This window comes from Moschus berezovskii, chromosome 10 (assembly GCF_049115385.1).
Source record: "Moschus berezovskii isolate FMDL1 chromosome 10, NW_MosBer_1.0, whole genome shotgun sequence".
NCBI classification, from domain to species: domain Eukaryota; kingdom Metazoa; phylum Chordata; class Mammalia; order Artiodactyla; family Moschidae; genus Moschus; species Moschus berezovskii.
Genome location: NC_142469.1, coordinates 20,565,923 through 20,579,543, shown reverse-complemented (window position 1 = coordinate 20,579,543; position 13,621 = coordinate 20,565,923). Strand labels below are relative to the sequence as shown.

The window sequence follows — 13,621 nt, the reverse complement described above, 5'->3', positions numbered from 1 at the left end:
GGACAGCAGCCCAGGAGACACAGGTTTAAGAAACACTTGAACTGTGTTCTGCCGGCGTACAGAACAGAGGAGGCTTACAAAAGCAAAAATCACAAGATTACAGTTAGTTATTTGAGTTGTTTATCAAGAATTATAATTTAAATTGGCAAGAAGTAAAGGTGCTTGAGGTTAGGGTTCATTGGAGTCTGAGATAGATGCATAATTACAAGGGGAGAACTTAAGACTGTTGGCAGGTGGTGTTCTAAATATGGCTGGTGGTGTCCTTGGGTCTCATACAGTTCAAACAAACTTAAACTGTCAGTGGTGCAGAGACAAGGCTGAGACCAGAATCTCTTTGGCCATCTGATTCCTTTTTTTTTTTTTTACACCTGAACTGTGACTACTTCATTATAATTTCAATTTGCTATCAGGGTCTAACTCTGATTTTGTGTATCACTAAGTGTTTCACTGTCCTTCCCAGCCTAATTCAGATATTCAACTGAAATAATTCATCTTTATCCTCACCCCAAACTCTGCTCCTTGGCTCTAAAACATTCCCAATCCTATCCCATTCTCATGAGGTCTTAGCTATATTACCACATTCCATTTCAACACTGAATCATAGTGATTTTCCATTATGCGCTACTGACTTGTGTTTGCAACTAGAGGCTTTTAAGAAGATTCTTCTTCCTCAAGTCCTCACGGTATTAGTAGGGGAGAATTAAGAAGGTAGAACTACTTCTAAAAATTAAATATTTAAATGGTACTCAATTATAGAAAGCAATGGATTAGTCAGATTCAAGTACAAAATGTCTTTCCTTTTTTCTTTTTAGATCTAAGAGTTAATTATGACCCCAGGGCAAAAATAATACTCTTTCAACAGCAGCTATTGTCTGCAAAAGATGCTTTTGAAACATACATAACAGGTGAAGCAGTTGAAGGGAAGCAGTTGAATATCTTGGACACTTATTTAAATGAGTTTAGCTTTCCCAGGTTGGATCTGCTTCAGAAATAGGTAGTACATGTTTGTGCTGAGATCACATGATCTGAAGTATGCCAGCTGGAAAGAACCTCCACTAGTAGTTACTGTCTTAAATTCTAAAATTGAAATTCTGTTTTGGAATATGAAGACATTTGATTCTCTATTAAAATATCTTCCCTACTTCCACCTCTGTCCCATGAGTACCACCCTAATTTATTTGAGTAGTGTGCTTATGGGCTCGTGCTCAGTCACTCAGTCATGTCCGACTCTTTGCGACCCTATGGACTGTAGCTTGCCAGGCTCCTGTATCCTTGAGATTCTCCAGACAAGAATACTGGAGTGGGTTGTCATGCCCTCCACCAGAGGATCTTCCCAACCCAGGGATCGAACCCGCATCACCTGTGTCTCCTGCATTGGCAGTCAGATGCTTTACCTCTGAGCCACTTGGGAAGCCATATTATAGTAATACCCTCTCAATAATTAGTTTAATATAATAGTTTAAATTTTGACATCTTAAGTAGAAGAACATTTTAAATGGACATCATTGTGTTTCTCAGATTGAACCTGTAATATGGCTAATTTTTAATTTTGAAAAAGTACTGATATTCCTATTTTGCTATCATTAATGGGAAAAGCTCTTATTCTGAGCTTTTTTCAATACATTTTGAAATATTTTAATAGACTTATATAATTAGTCAAACTGTTAGAACCATTCTTCTGCAAAGAAAAACCCTTAAACTTATTTTTTCAGTGTACTTTGGAAAGTAATGTTAAAATAAAAGTCATAAAACAACAGAATCATTCATTTGGTGTTTATATTACTGCTATCCTGCTGTAGTTACAGAGCTCCTATAAAGTTTTATTCGCAGGCTATGAAGATAGAGTGAGGCATAATGAAATTATACTAATGGAAAGTCTGTTCAAGACTAAATCTTTAATTACCAGAAAGTCAAAACTGAGTTAGACTATGCCAAATCAGACATCCTCTATCATCAAGATGAAGAGAATGTGGGAGACAGAACAGTACTAAACACATTTGTGATTTTATGTTTTTCCTCAAGACACAAAACAGAATGCTCAGTTGTGAAGCAGTGAGACAGCCTGCTAATTTTATAACGATAGACCCTAAGAATAAGCAAGTCATTCTCTTTTTCTTTGTCTAACTGCTAACTCAAAATCACCCCTCAAAAAAAAATCACTTAATTTTATTTATAGTTGCCAAAACTTGGAAGCACTTAACATAAAGATAACGAATGGATCTGCGATGGCTGAATGGAACATAATGTCTAGATTTCTGAATTCCAATGCATATCATGTTGCTAAAGAGAGCTTGACTTAATAATTGCAGGAAGGAATTTAGTTCAAGTTCACAGAAATATTCTCATTGTCCCACCATCATATATATGTGCTTTTTGACATACATGAATTCTGCTAATCATTTAGAATTCAATATTCTGCTTGTATCCATTAATGGACCCTTGAAAATCCTCTAATAAAGATCAAGGCCAACCTCTCCTAACCCCTTGCCATATCCGAAGGGATTAGATCCCACTCAGTATTTTATTACATGTAAAACTATTCTCTTTATAGGTTCTGAAGTGGAAAAAAAAAAAACACTAACCTAGTTAACACTAAAAAAATATGGAGTGATTTTAACATAAAAGATACTTGGAAAAGTAGAAACTTTATACACATTTAACAAAAATAATAATAATAACAAAACAAATATAATGTAGTTGTTATTATTAACTACATGCATCTTAAGAGCTTAATCTTCCCAATGGTCCAAAGTCACATTAGCTTCTGGAATATAACCAAGGGTAGTAATCAAGGTTTAATGCTCTATCAAAGAGGCATCAAGGGCCTCAGTTCTTTGATTCCAAGGTCACTAATTAGTGATTATTTTTGTTTGTGGTTGGTGGGAATGTTCAGGAGAATAAGCTCAGTTTAATAGTTTATGAAAAATTGGAAGACTATTACTCAAAATGATATTTTCTTTTCTTTCTTTATATTTGACTGTACCAAGCCTTAGTGTAAATACTCAGGATATTCTGTGCAGAATCTTCTGCAGGTTCTTCACTGAGGCATGCAGAATCTTTGGTTGTAGAATGTGGGATCTAGTTCCCTGACCAGGGATTGAACCTAGATCCTCTGCATTGGGAGTACAGAGTCTTAGCCACTGGACCACCAAGGAAATCCCAAAATGACATTTTCAGTAGTTTTACATATATATAAAACTACTGAAAATATATAATTGATGGTGGTATTTTAGTTGCTGAGCCGTGTCTGACTCTTGCGACCTCATGGACTGTAGCCTGCCAGGCTCCTCTGCCCATGGAATTCTCCAGGCAAGAATCAAGAGTACTGGAGTGGGTTGCCATTTCCTCTCCACAGGTTCTTCCCAATTGAGGGGCTGAAACTGTATCTCCTCTACTGGCAGACAGGCAGGCAGATTCTTCACCACTGAACCACCTGGGAAGTCAAAAGGGAATGTTACTCAACACTAAAAAGAAAGGAAGTATCAAGCCATGAAAAGACATGGGAAAAGAAGTCAGTCTGAAAAGGCTACAAACTGTATGATTACAACAATATGACATCCTAGTAAAGGCAAAACTACAGAGACCATAAAGAGATGAGTGGTTGGCAGAGGCTAGAGGGGAGGAAGGGATGGATAGGCAGAATATAGATAATATTTTTAAAGATATTGAAATTATTGTGCATAATACTATAATGATGGATACATGTCATTATACATTTGTCATAATCCACAGAATGTACATCAAGTGACTCTAATAGGAACTATGGATTTTGGATGATAATGATGTGTCAATATTGTTTCTTTGCTTGTAACAAAGTAAGTAAGTAAGTGTTAGTCGCTCAATCATGCGTGACTCTTTGCGACCCCATGGACTGCAAATCCACCAGGCTCCTCTGTCCATGAGATTTTCCAGGCAAGAGTACTGGATTGGGTTGCCGTTTCCTTCTCCAGGATGTCTTCCCAACCCAGGGATCGAACTCAGGTCTCCTGCACTGCAGGCAGAATCTTTACCTACTGAGCTTCAAGAGAAGCCCAGGTACCACTGTATTAGACAATGATAGTGGACGAGGCTGTACACAGGTGGGGGCCTCCAGGAGCTCTCTCTACTTTCTGCTCAGTTTTGCTGTGAACCTGAAACTGCTCTTAAAAATAAAGTTTGTTTTTAAAAATGTACATTTTAAAATTCTTTCCACTGAAAATGACTAGGAAAATAAAATGAAAGATCACCTTGGCAATAACGAGCACCCTAGTGCCTGAATGGTACTACCTAATGTCTTTCCCACTAAAATAAACCAAAGCTCCATAAAGAAATAGGTGATAAAAGGCTGGAAGAGGAATTATGCAAGATGTGCCTGGGACATCTTATAATAGAAAGCAATAAAACCATTCAAACTTCTATGACCATGTCCACAATACTCGAGTCAACTTGAAGAGTCTTTACTCAGCAAAGGTAGAGTGGCTTGAGTCTCAGAAAGACTAATAGCTGAAGCAGATTGAAATAAATCAAATGAGCTCAGAATTGTATTTTTAAAATGCAGTTAGTAGTCAACTTGGATGCTGGGAAAGCAGATAATTTAAAAAATAAGTACACTAAGGGAAATAATCAAGCATGCATCCTTTCTATATAAACAAAACTTTGGAGTAACCAAATCTAATAGCTGATTCTTCACAGTTTTATTCCAGCTTAAGAGAGAAAAAGGAAGAATAAATAGTAAAGGTAGACTATTCCCACTTCTCAAACCTATAATGAAATAATTAATCTAAACAATAGTTATTAATGTTTGACAGTGTCATAAAATGAAGGACCAGCAGCCAGTAGGTATCCCTGATAGAAGTATATGATAACATTCATAAAATAATTCTAACCAAATAAATAAAAAATAAAATCTGAATATGATCAAATCTCTAGAAAATTCAGGGAACATGTCAAACAATGCCAGAAGAGTAAAAAGTAAATCAAAGGGGAAAATGTTAGCTAATTAAGAAATTTTGAATATTGACTGGATTTTAAGTTATTGAAAATAATTATGTTGTATTTCCAAATGGTATAATGGTTATGATTGTACTTTACAAAGGTCTTTATCTTTTTAAAAATATTTAGTGAAACATTTAAAGATGAAAGATGTTATGTCTGGAAATTGTTTCAAAATAATCCAGTGCCTCTTAGTGGACAAAGACAAAACAAAAATTGCGTCTGTAAGTGACAATTGTTGAAGATGGTAGATGGGTACATAGAGGATTTATAATTATGGTAAGAGATATCAAAACCCCCATATGTATTAACAGATTAAAGGCTAAAATACAACAAGCAAAATATACACCTGAGACATGAGGCTTTAACAAATCCCTTCGGAATCCTTAATGCTGATAATGATGCTTGGAAGATGCTCAGGAGAAATTTAGAAATGGAGACCCTATAGCAATATAATATGGCAAATATTGCATTAACTAAATAGTTTTCTCCCAAAGGAATTCATGGTTTCAGGATCAGATTTTGTTAAAAATGCCAAAATGTTAACCTCTTCTCCATCAATAAAAAACCAGGTCTGTTTAAAACAGAAGATAAATTCACGTAAACTGAATAGCAAGGAGCATTCTAGGATCCTTGAAATAATCGTGAGCATTTATTTTGTAAACTAGAGGTACATCCAGAACATCCTGAATAAACATACTAGAACTATGGATTATAATATACCAAACTAAGGAAGGATAGAGACTTCCCTAATGGCTCAGTGGTAAAGAATCCACCTGCTGTGCAGGAGACACAGGAGACTTGTGTTCAATCCCTGGGTCCAGAAGATCCCCGGGCGGAGGCCACGGCTACCCACTCCAGTATTCTTGCCTGGAGAATCCCATGGACAGAGGAGCCTGGCGGGTTTCAGTCCGTGAGGCTGCAGAGAGCTGGACAAGACTTGAGCACACATGCACACACACGTGTATGGAAGGATAACCCTGCTTGTCATAGGAAGGGAAATTTTCCATGATGTTTGACAAACTTCAGATCTACATTTCTGAATATTAGATTTTAACTTTAGGATAGATTACAGAGAACAATAATCAAAATATTAATCATGTATTCAAGCCAGATTACTTTGATAGAATCCTGAATAGAACAGTGTTTGATGCAAATTATATTCTCATTACCTATGTATTACATTAAGAAATATATTCAATGGGCACTGAGTTTCAGTTTTGCCAGATGAAAAGAGACCTGGAGACAGCTGATGGTGACAGTTGTACAACATGAATGGACTTAATGCTGCAGAACTATATGCTTAAAAACAGTTATGGGAGTAAAGTTTGTATCATGTTTATTTTACCTTAATTGTAGAAAGATTATGGAGACATTATTGGAACAAAAAATAATATGGTGCAAAAATCAAAGCATCTTATATTATTTGGTGGAGCAAAAGCTTCATTCTTACAGAAAAAGTTCTTACAGAAAAACCCAAACTTTCCGGCCTACCCAATAAAACTATGTGCAATTTAGAAACAGTCATGAAAACTTTGGTGTTCAATTTAGTGGCATGATGCATAGAAAAACAGATAATACAAAGTTTCATCATGCAGCATTAAAAACCTTATTTATTACATTAGTGACATTCGTTAACTCAGACATCTAGAAAAATTCTGAAGCATAAAAACAGTCTGATAATACTAAAAAACAAACTTTAACTTAATTGCCATTGCTCTATATAGTAAATGCTTACATATATTACAAAGGATTTTTTGTATTTTATTCATTTTTGTATCTTGTATGTAATTTTATATATTGTATATAATTATATTATATATATAAATTATATATAAATTTATTTTTATTTATATATAAATTATAATTATATATATAAATTATATATGTATATTTTATATATGTGGTACACTGTCTTGGAAGACAGTTCTCCATGGTCTCTCATGTTTCCGAACAATGACTGTCTCTGCTCTAGTTGACCTTTTCAAGAGTGTTTATTGTGCTTTCGCACTGTGGTGCTGAAGAAGACTCTTGAGAGTCCCTTGGACAGCAAGGAGATCAAACCAATCAATCCTAAAGGAAATCAACCCTGAATATTCATTGGAAGGACTGATGCTAAAGCTGAAGCTCCAATACTTTGGTTACCTGATGCAAAAAGCCTATTCATTGGAAAAGACCCTGATGCTGGGAAAGACTGAGGGCAGGAAGAGAAGGGGGCAACAGAGAATGAGATGGTCGAATGGTGTCACCGACTCAATGGACATGAATTTGAGCAAACTCCAGGAGATGATAAGGACAGGGAAGGCTGGGGTGCTGCAGTCCTTGAGGTCGCAGAGTCAGACACAACTAAGTGATTAACACTTTCATTTTCACTTATTATATCAAGCATGGAGACCTGTGTGTCTCAGTAATTGACCCTGTTTAAATGACCTCAATAGACGTTAGTACATGCCTGTTTCTCTATGCCTTGATTTCTTTGTATCAAAAAAAAAGGGGGAGTTACAATTCAAGAGACAAATCACAAGTACATTCTGAAAGCTAACAAGGAAATGCGGCTGAGTTCTTTAGATAAAAGGCATTACAGATTGAAATTACTATTTGATTTTGACACTCCTGCCGAGGGACTGCCTGTGTGTTTCTCTCTAAAGAAAATGCAATTTGTTCCTGGGAGAGAAGCCTCTAACCTGTTCAGCCTCAATGGTACAGGATGAATACCACATCTCTCTAAATTATATTTTCTCTCACTTCTAACAGTGTATAAATTTTGGTAGTCAATATCTTCACTAGTCTCTCAGCAGGTCTGGATTTTGCAATTCTATTGAGATACTCTCTGTCCTCATTATTTAATTTTCATTGAAATATATTCTTATCATGATTTTACTAATTTGAATTTAATAAGCATATGGAAATTACTTAGCATCCAGTAATAAAGTTATTTGTTTTTACTTTTCATCAGAACTTTACAAAATACCAGATGTAATAATAAGCTTTGTTTTGTTTTTCATATTTGCAGATTGAGATAAGTGCCATATGGAAGGAAAATGGTAAAATTAACAAAAGCTGAGGCTAAAGAGATAAACTACAGGTGGTTCTCAATTTTGCCTTGAGCTAGACTTGAAAATGAAGCCAAATAACAATCTCCTCTAAAACATAAAATCATGAAGAAATCACATTCAATAGTTGTCTCCTTAGTTTTGCTTAAAACAATTCTTTTTTTTTAAACCAAAAAATGCTTCCATGCTTAAACTCCTGTTTTGAATGGTTTCCTTTATATCAAGGCTAGAATAATTATACAAATCTTTAAAACAAAGATTTATAAGATGTACTCTTCTTGAAATTGGCCTAAAGAAAAAAATCTAGGTTAATTATTTGTTTCATTTTGTCAAAAAATTAACTTTTTATTTTTCATGCTTTTTTTTCCTACTATGGTCAGGAATGTACCATTTAATGTACCCTTAAAATAAGTAACTTCCTCAAGGACCTGCTCTTTATCTTTTATCTTTCTAAATCATTTTCATATTCTTATCTAGTTCTATATTACTGTATTTCATTATGTTTGAAAAGCACCTTGGAAGCACTTTTCCCCATTTAAATATCTCTGAAACAAAAATGAGTCTTACAGAGGGGATCCTGCGTATTCCCTGGCTGCTCTCAACATCCATTCTCCATCCATTGGGACTTTTCTCTGGCTTAAGGTCTGGCCAGGCTGTGCTGAACCCTCTGGGTTTTCTTGTCCTCTGGATACTGGTAGATTCTTGGAGTGGGAAGCTCCAGTAGTAGGTCAGAGGGAAAAAAGTCAGAAAATAAGCTCCCTCAGCTCTCTATTGAAGACTTGGTGCAGCAATAACTGCGCTCCTCCCCCTAAGACTGAGGCTCTTGTCTGGCTCCTAACCTCCCATAGTAGTTAGCTGTTCCTCTAACTCTTCCAAATAAGGGTTGCTGAAGGCTTCCAGTTGTTGCTAGATTCTGCTTGCGTCACAGTCCTTTGTTTCCTTAACCTTCCCACACCTCTGTCAACTGCCCTTTTATTTAACTTTATATACACATATATATAACTTTATATATACATACATATATATATATATACACATATACATATAAACCTATTTTTGAGTATGTCATTTACATCCTGATGGGATTTTTCCCTCCTGATGGGAAAAATACTACTTTTTTTTTTCTCTTCCCCAGAAGTGGCCTGAAGAAACAGCCGTTGAAAAGGAATTCTGGGATTCTGTCACACGTGTCAATGATCACGTTAGATATTGGCTCTAAACTCCTGCCAGTCTCCAGACACAACAAAATGCCATTACAGAAAACTGGTCAGAGTAGGGCTGATGGAAGTTAGGTGATAGTTGGACCTTTGGCCTTAGTTCATCTCGTAATAGGTCCAGTGGGACTACAGAACTCTCCTATAGTTATTTCCTCAAGCCCAGGATTCATAGTAAGATTAGATCAAAAGTGTCTATGGAATCTCTGATAAACCCTAATGGGGACCCATAATACAAGTCCCTAGGGTCTTAGAATGAGGCTATGTCATATTCTGTCCAAAATTATTCTCTACTTGGTGACAACTCTCTTTAATCCCTGAATATTTACTGGAAGAACTAATGCTGAAGCTGAAGCTCCAATACTTTGGCCACCTGATGTAAAGAGCCAACCCATTGGATAAAACCCTGATGCTGGGAAAGATTGAGGGCAGGAGGAGAAGAGGGCAGCAGAGGATGAGACAGTTGGATGGCATCACAGATTCACTGGACCTGAGTTTGAGCAACCTCTGGGAGATAGTGAAGGACTGGGAAGCCTGGCATGCTGCAGTCCATGGTGTTGCAAAGAGTTGGACGTGACTTAGCAACTGAAAAACAACAGTGGTTGATCATGATGCATCAAATTACTATGCCACCTCAACTCCCATCTGGACCAGGCATTACCAGTCCATAAAGTCATAGTATTTAATGCACAGAGTAGTTTCCCATTTTAGGACACCTGGCCCCAGCTGCTCCAGAATGCAAAATTAAACTTCATAAGCTTATGGCCAACTGGGGATTTTCCTGGACTAAAGGAAGAAAGATACAGGCCAGGTATATGGATGGGTCTGCAAGGGAATATGGAACCAGCTGGAACTGAAGAGTTGTTGCATTACCTTGACTGTTAGAGTAGTCATGAAATATAGCAATAAAATTATATTCTCCCAGTTGGAAGAACTCTACATAGGATATTTAGTTATCTATTTTACAGCATGGCAATTATAACCTAAGGTAGGAATCTATACTCATTCAGAATTCCTAACCCATTGGTCAAGGACTTAAATAAAAGAGTATTTGAAGGTGAATGTTATAGCACAAAGAACTGACTGTCAAATCATTTTTATAAATACATATTACTCAGTAACAACATTTGCATATAATTTAGAGGATAATCAGGAGACAGGCAGGGATAAAATCTCTTCATGGATTCAACAAGTTAGTTCAAAATGTCGCCAGTGCCCAAATTGTCAAATGCAAAGAACATGGCTGAGTTTCCACTATGGCATCATATATGGTGGTCAAAGCCCACCAGATGATCTGAGGCACATTGATCACACTGAACATTTTTCACAATAGAGAGGATCTCAGTTTGTCTTCATGGAAAAAAATGCATATTTCATATTCATACCTGCCTTTCTATTTACAAAATTTCTGAGAGCATCATCATTTTCAGATTTATACAATTCCTTCATATGCTACAGTAATATCTCTAACCAAAATATGTATTTTACAGTCAAAAGCAATAAGCTTTTGACTACTCACTGAACTTATAAGTGTACCAATATGAGAAGTGGCTGTATTGATAGAGTGATAGGATGGTCTATTGAAGTCTCTATTTTCTGTCATCCAGGGGACAACAATGAGAGACTGAGATTAGAACATGGAAAAGGCCTTAAGTCAGCAACAAACACATGACATTATTTGCCCAAAGCCAGAATGCATGGGTTTGGGAATCAAGGGATGAAGGTCAAAATGGCCCATATCACTGAATGAATTATTTACTCCTTCCCTCTCAATCTTTGACTCATTGGATTTGGAGTACTTGTCAACATTTATCTAGAGAGAAATGCTTCCACCAGGAACCAGAAGTATGGGTCCATTAAATTGAAACTGACAGTGTATGTAGAAAACTATTTCTATTGCTGTTGTAACAAATCAGCACAAATTTAGTGTTTTAAAACAACACAAATTAATCATCTGGCAGTTCTAAAAGTTAGAAGTCCAACATGGATCTTATGGTACTAAAATCAAGATGCCAGTAGCGCAGCACTCCTTCATAGAGGCTCTAAGGGAGAAATCCTGTCCTTGACTTTTAGCATTTCTAGAGGCTACAAAAACCCCTGCACTCATGGCTCCCTTCCTCCATCTTCAAGGCCAACAATGTGAATCTTTCTAGCCATTCTTCTGTAGTCGCATCTCTCCCTATCTCACTTTTTCTGCCTCCTCTTCTGCTTTTAAGAATGCTTGTGATTACACTGGATTCACATAGATAATCCAGTATAATCTTTCTATTTTAGGGTCAGTTTATTCACAATCTTACTTCCACCTGCAACCTTAATTCCCCTTCATCATGTAAGCTAACACATTCACAGATTCCAGAACATCTTGCAGCATTATTCTACCAATTACAATGTCCATTGGTTATTTACAGCTTCTCATGTTGCTAAAACAATTGGTAAAAAATAATATCACTTCACTAGAAGCGGAGATTATCCTTATTGTCAAGGGGAAATTGCACATTAAGTGTCCAGGGTAACTATTTCTGAAGTTTGGAGGATTCACTGGGTCACCTTGTGTGGATAATGGAGAACAACATAACCAATAAATACAAGACCACTGAGGATTTGGATCTTCTGGAAATAAAAGTTTCCATCATCCCATCAGATTAAATAGGCAACCAGTCAACATGCTAGCAGAGGGTAAGAGAAATACAGAATGAGTCATTAAAGAAAAAAGCTATTTGTCAGCATAGCCTTGAGACTGACTATAAAAGAGGGGACTATATTATACAGTGGAAGTGAGAAATAGATTTAAGGGACTAACTCGGATAGATAGAGTGCCTGATGAACTCTGGACGGAGGTTCGTGACATTGTACAGGAGACAGGGACCAAGACCATCCCCATGGAAAAGAAAGGCAAAAGAGTGAAATAGCTGTCTGAGGAGGCCTTAAAATAGCTGTGAAGAGAAGTGAAAAGCAAAGGAGAAAAGGAAAGATATAAGCATCTGAATGCAGAGTTCCAAAGAATAGCAAGGAGAGATAAGAAAGCCTACCTCAGTGATCAATACAAAGAAATAGAGGAAAAAAACAGAATAGGAAAAATAAGAGATCTCTTCAAGAAAATTAGAGATTCCAAGGGAACATTTCATGCAAAGATGGGCTCGATAAAGGACAGAAATGGTATGGACCTAACAGAAGCAGAAGATATTAAGAAGAGGTGGCAAGAATACACAGAAGAACTGTACAAAAAAGATCTTCATGACCAAGATAGTCACAATAAAGTGATCACTGACCTAGAGCCAGACATCTTGGAATGTGAAGTCAAGTGGGCCTTAGAAAGCATCACTATGAACAAAGCTAGTGGAGGTGATGGAATTCCAGTTGAGCTATTTGAAATCTTGAAAGATGATGCTGTGAAAGTGCTGCACTCAATATGCCAGCAAATTTGGAAAACTCAGCAGTGGCCACAGGAATGGAAAAAGTCAGTCTTCATTCCAATCCAAAAAAAAGGCAATGCCAAAGAATGCTCAAACTACCGCACAATTGCACTCATCTCACACTCTAGTAAAGTCATGCTCAAAATTCTCCAAGCCAGGCTTCAGCAGTATGTAAACCGTGAACTCCCAGATGTTCAAGCAGGTTTTAGAAAAGGCAGAGGCACCAGAGATCAAATAGCCAACATCCGCTGGATCATGGAGAAAGCAAGAGAGTTCCAGAAAAACATCTATTTCTGCTTCATTGACTATGCCAAAACCTTTGACTGTGTGGATCACAATAAACTGTGGAACATTCTGAAAGAGATGGGAATACCAGACCACCTGACCTGCCTCTTGAGAAACCTGTATGCAGGTCAGGAAGCAACAGTCAGAACTGGACATAGAACAACAGACTGGTTCCAAATAGGAAAAGGAGTACGTCAAGGTTGTATATTGTCACCTTGCTTATTTAACTTATATGCAGAGTACATCATGAGGAACACTGGGCTGGAAGAAGCACAAGCTGGAATCAAGATTGCTGGGAGAAATATCAATAACCTCAGATATGCAGATGACACTACCCTTATGGCAGAAAGTGAAGAGGAACTCAAAAGCCTCTTGATGAAAGTGAAAGAGGAGAGTGAAAAGATTGGCTTGAAGGTCAACATTCAGAAAACAAAGATCATGGCATCTGGTCCCATCACTTCATGGGAAATAGATGGAAAAACAGTGGAAACAGTGTCAGACTTTATTTTTTGGGGCTCCAAAATCACTGCAGATGCTGATTGCAGCCAGGAAATTAAAAGACGCTTACTCCTTGGAAGGAAAGTTATGACCAACCTTGACAGTATATTAAAAAGCAGAGACATTACTTTGCCAACCAAGGTCCGTCTGGTCAAGGCTATGGTTTTTCCAGTGGTCATGTATGGAT

At 37.0% G+C, this 13,621-nt stretch overlaps 1 long non-coding RNA gene and 1 other non-coding gene across 2 annotated transcripts in view; both read right to left on the bottom strand.

Annotated features, from left to right (window-relative positions):
- Window positions 1–3,082: 3,082 nt before the first annotated feature.
- On the bottom strand, window positions 3,083–3,155 carry TRNAG-CCC (transfer RNA glycine (anticodon CCC)). The gene has a single exon. It is a non-coding gene; the product is annotated as a tRNA-Gly (tRNA).
- Window positions 3,143–13,621, bottom strand: part of LOC148776287 (uncharacterized) — a 32,227-nt gene continuing 21,748 nt past the window's right edge. The window contains exon 3 of the long non-coding RNA XR_016038486.1: window positions 3,143–3,433. This is a non-coding gene — a long non-coding RNA (uncharacterized LOC148776287). The remainder of the gene's footprint in view (window positions 3,434–13,621) is intronic.